Genomic DNA, 5533 nt, shown 5'->3' with positions numbered 1-5533 from the left:
ACCCAGGTATCTTGTTGATGCAAGTGCTGCTGAATGAGGGGAGCAGAAGAGTCTTCCTTCTTGCTGACACACAGAAAATGTAGGTCTCAGTGATGCTTGCTGCCCAGTGAAGGAAGGAATCTGATTTTCATAACTGGTCTTGGCCCTGCTCTTCATTCTACTTTGCTTTCGCAAGGGATTGCTGGGGACCCCAGATGACTTCTTCAGCATGAGAAGAGCAATGCATGCAGTCAAAGGGGATGGGTGGGAGCAGCCAAAGGAGATCAGCCTGGGCTTTACGGCGTCCTCGCACCCGGGGTTTTCGGTACCGTGTGACAATGACTCTAATAAATGCTGGTGGTTCCCCTTGTGCAGCAGCAGGGACGCTGCACACGCTTGCAGCAAATGGTTAGCATAACAGCTCTGAAGGCTGCTCTGCAGCAAGCACTGAGCTATTGTCACATTAAAAAAATAAATGGTTTTTTACCTTTTGCTGCGTGAAAAGTCAGCAACTCCATCAGGCCGCACTGTTCAGGGAGTCAAGTTGAGCTCAAAAACCAGCTGTTTCAAACAAAAAAGACAAATGCCTTCCAGGTAGTTACATTGCTCAGACTTCAACCTTTGGGTCAGGACAGGTTCAAACAAAACCAACGGCCTTGGGGCAGCTCTCCAGATTTCAGGTATGCCTTCCTCCCCATCCATACCACTTCTCACAGCTCTCCTGTTCCCAGGGAGAAAGTTCCCTGGAGAGTGGGGAGAGGAGCAAGCCCAGACCCTATAGCTGTTGGGGGGAAAGTGGGCACCCCATGTGCTTGGTCACGGCAGTGGGGCTGGGGCACCTCAAAGTCTCGGGTGCTCCCAAGGGCGTAGGGCCCCACGGCACAGCACAGGATTGTGCTCACAGTCTGGCGGCACTGAGCCCATGCCAGTGACAGGATCTTCCTTTGCTTGTTTTCTGCCCTTTTAAGATAATCCTTGTTTAACTTTTTGCAGGCCCTTAGGCTAGCTGGACCTTGGCAGCACACGGGTACTCAGTAAATCCCATCGGGCAGGACGTCAGTGTGTCTTTAGGTCTGCGTAGTGCCAAGCGCCAGCCTCTCCGCTGTGTTGTGACAGACACCGTGGCGTGTCTGGTCCTGCTGAACCAGAACCATGAGGATAATTCTTAATGGTTGTATGCAAACAGAAGCTGGTAAATGCCATAAATACCAGCCCAAAGTGTGGCGTTGTCTGCAGCAATCCAGATCAGTGTTGCTGAGGATAGTTGACATGTGATATGCCAACACTGGATGTTTTGTAGCAATTGTGTAATTCTTGTGACAGCGACCGTTCCTTGCACTGCTGAAGAAAGTGCAAAATGTCTGTAATTCCTCCAAACCCCTGCCCAGAGTATGAAAGCATTTTTCCCATGAAGGTCAACAGAGGCAGAGATGTACATGGAAAAGGAAGTTACCTGCAGCTCCAGAGAAGGAGTGCATCAGGTCAGAGGCTTTGCTTATTTTCATTTTGATAAGTAAATTGTCATTTATTAGCCAAGCAGGGAGAGAAATCTTGGTAAACTCTCATCATCAGGGAAGTCCCAGTCTTGAAACAAGTAAGGAGATAGACACCACTTTCCAAAATCCATGGAAACTGTCACCACCGAGAATCACTTTGATGACTAATTTCTGCAAAAGTCAACAAGATGGAGAACAGGAATAACATTATTTTAAAAGGTATTTTGCAGCAAACAACATCTAGGAAGGGTGTATCTCTTTTTAAATGTTTTGGTAGATCTGACTTCCTCTCCCATTTAAAACTTTAGGCTAGAGAAATAATTTTAGGCTATTTAAAATACTAATCAAAGTGGAGGGATTTCTCTGGAGCTGGGATGAAGATGGGATGCTTGCACGCTAAATTCATGTTTTGGTGAATGCTCTATACATCATTTAATGAGACATTCCTTTTGTGATTTTCCTCTTGATTAAAAATGTTGGTGCTCATCTCAGGACCAGTTTAATATGCTTTGAATTCTCAATTTTTTTCCATTCTGTCTGCACAGACTAATTTCTGTTCAAAAATGAGTCCTGCTGGTCTCAGCTGTTAATCTCCTCAAAAAAAATTATTGTGCTCTTTGCTTTTTTAGGAGGTTTGTCTTGTGAAAAAAAAAAAAAAAAAAACCAACAAAAACCAGCAGATAAATTTTGCTAAGTCCCTGTGAGTCACCCAGCAGCAATGGCAACACTGGGAGGAAAAAATGGGGGGGAAGAGGCAGATTGGTGAATGGGCGGTGACCTGAAGATGTGACTCAGAGCACACTATTTCAAGTGTTTCCAAACAACAAATACGCAGTTGTTATCTCCAAGTTTCCCGCCACTGCGGGATGTCGTTACCAAGGAAGTTTTTAAAAAGTCTGTTGATAAAGTTACGTACAACCGCCGCTCACGCAGGCCATGGTTCACTGGGCCTGAGCACTGAGATATGCCTGACTGGCAAGAGAAGATAAAATAATTATGAAATTGGGAATCTACTCAGAGGCAAAACATATTTATTGAATGGTTTGCCTTCTAAAAAACTGCGCATACCAGAGGAATCAGAACATTGGGTCTCCTACCTTATGCATCACCTAGCCAGAAAATGCGCAGCTCCCAGATACCCCTGAACCCCCTCCCTTTACCCTGCCCCGCGAACCTCGGTGGCTCCCATACCAGCAAGAACAAAACCGGTCATCTACTAAATCTGTCACTGATCTCAGCTAACCAACTTCCTGTAATATCAGCAAATATTTCTGCTTTTGTAAATCTGTTCTTCCCTCCATAACGGGGTGCCAGCAGGACCAGGAATGCTTTGGATCTAGAAATGTGCTGGTTGGCAGGAGGAACAAAGAAATTGCTCACCCAGAAGGGCGAAACAGGACTAATGCTTTTGCCCGCTGGGGAGAAATCACACAGAAGTCAAGCCAACAACTTTTGCAAGTGATCAGAAAGGTGCTGTTGGATGCTACTTTTAATGGCAGACATTGATATCGTTCATTAACGAGAAATGTCTTCAGTAACTAAAATGAAATCAGATCCTGTGGTTGAACGGTCTCGCAACAGATACTGCCCACTGCCCAGTAATGTCAGGCACTCCCTGAACTTGACAGGGCAGCTGCTGTTTTTCCCAGCCTTCTGGAAACAGGCCAGCTACGACATGGCCCTGATATTAGTTAGCTGCAGGGCGTATTTCATTCTGCTGCTCTAGGCAATTTGATAAAGGCTCCTTCCTCCCACTCCAGAGTTAACCCGCCCAAACTGTAGCTGAACCTAGCTGCAACAATACCGCATTCGCTAGGGATCATGCCTATTTGCTTAGTTAAAATTTGCTTAAATTGGTTGTTTCATATGAAGGAACACTTAAATTGATTTCATCGTGTTTTCTGCGCCAACAGTAATAGTGCTGGATGTATATCAGGAGCTGGTTTCTACAGCTCTTTGTGAATAAAGTTATTTTTAAGAATTAATATCCTTTTATTGACACCAAGTATTTATGCAGCATAAAATAAAACTTGGTCTCCACCCCTTAGAGAAAGAAGGGGAGAGTCTTCAGCTGGTACATGATTGTTTAAGCTAGAACATAAGAAATCACAAATCACCATTTGTTCTGTTGCATTGTCCTTAACTCCAGACCTACAGAAAACGTTGACACCGTTGGTTTTTTTCCCCACTTGAGACCACTGGAGCTATCCAGGCATTTCCAAGCTTTCTTACTATTTTACTTCAAGATCAATTTTTTCCTTCAGATTATTAAAGATACAGACAGCATCTGGAGGCACAGTTCAGCCTCATCTTCCATCAAACGGAGATGCACTCAAATGCACTCAAGTGCATTTTCTATCCTCCTCGTGCGGGGAGGTGATGGGGTGGAGGGGATCCCTTTCATTTGTGCATGGGAAAGTGGCACCTGTATCTTTGCTTAGTGAAAAGGCACAGTCGTTACCAACTCTGCCAGATGGATTGAAAGCAGCCCCGAGGAGAAGGACTTGGGGGTATTGATTGATGAGAAGCTCAACATGAGCTGGCAGCGTGCACTTGCAGCCCAGAAAGCCAACCGTGTCCTGGGCTGCATCAAAAGAAGCGTGACCAGCAGGTCGAGGGAGGTGATCCTGCCCCTCGACTCCGCTCTTGTGAGACCCCACCTGGAGTACTGCGTCCAGCTCTGGGGGCCCCAGTACAAGAGACACATGGAGAGAGTCCAGAGGAGGCCACAAAGCTGATTGGAGGGATGGAGCACCTCTGCTATGAGGACAGGCTGAGAGAGTTGGGGTTGTTCAGCCTGGAGAAGAGAAGGCTCCAGGGAGATCTAATTGCGGCCTTCCAGTACCTAAAAGGGCCTACAGGAAAGATGGGGAGGGACTGTTTATCAGGGAGTGTAGTGACAGGACAAGGGGCAATGGTTTTAAAGCTGAAGGAGGGGAGATTTCAATTAGATGTTAGAAAGAAATTCTTTACTGTTAGAGTGGTGAGGCACTGGCACAGGTTGCCCAGAGAAGCTGTGGATGCCCCATCCCTGGAAGTGTTCAAGGCCAGGTTGGATGGGGCTTTGGGTAACGTGGTCTAGTGGAGGGTGTCCCTGCCCATGGCAGGGGGGTTGGAACTAGATGGTGTTTGAGGTCCCTTCCAACCCAAACCATTCTATGATTCTATGTGGAGCAGCATCTGCGAAAGGTTCCCTGCACCACACCAGAGCAACGGTGGGTTGCTAGCTGTGACCACACTAATACTGTAAAGGACAGTGGAGGAAAAAAATCCCACAATATATTCAGACAGTTGTGCACCCAAGGACCCAAACGCTTGCATCAACTAGAGCCCTGAAGCACGAGATTTGGTTATCACAATTGTCCTGACACAGAGCTGCTGGCCTCGGTAGCATGTCACGGTCAAGGCAGGCATCCCCGCCCTGCCCGAGGCCCAGAGCGCTGGCGGTGCCCCAACACCCCAGTGCCCACATGTGCCCGTCTGATGAGTGTATTTCCCCCATGCCCTCGGCTGCCTGCGTCAGGGGCTGAATTTCCTGTGCCTGGGGAGACAGAGACTCCACCAAATCCCGTGACTTGCAGGAAGACCCAAAGCGATGCAGAGAGTCCCTGTTCTTTCCTCCTACAAGGTGCATGAAGCAACAGTGGAGGACAGGCCTGCCTTGGTGATGGAGAAGCCTGAGCAACACGCGGCAGGAGAGGGGTGTTCCCGCCATGCATGGAGGTCCATCCAGGGAGCCCCTCCAAGGATGTGAACACCCGTGGGAAGTGCATCCCCTGTTCTTGGTTTTGGGATGACAGCAATTGTACACCCTGTTTCCCCTGGGGATAAGGGTGATCTTCCCAGGGAGCAGGAGGGGATGGGGGACATCCCCATATCTCCTTGGGGAGGGGGACATCAACTCTGAAGACCCAGGGATGGGGACAAGGGACAGCCCGGGGGACACCTGCACCCTGCTGGGATGGGGACAGCCCTACCGAGGGACGGGCACCCGTCATGGCATGGAGACAGCCCCGGCCAGGAGAGGGGACCCACGCCGGGCAGAGACCGCCCCATAC

Source organism: Grus americana, chromosome 12 (genome assembly GCF_028858705.1).
Source record: "Grus americana isolate bGruAme1 chromosome 12, bGruAme1.mat, whole genome shotgun sequence".
In the NCBI taxonomy this organism is placed as follows: Eukaryota; Metazoa; Chordata; class Aves; order Gruiformes; family Gruidae; genus Grus; species Grus americana.
This window is presented reverse-complemented; position numbering follows the sequence as displayed.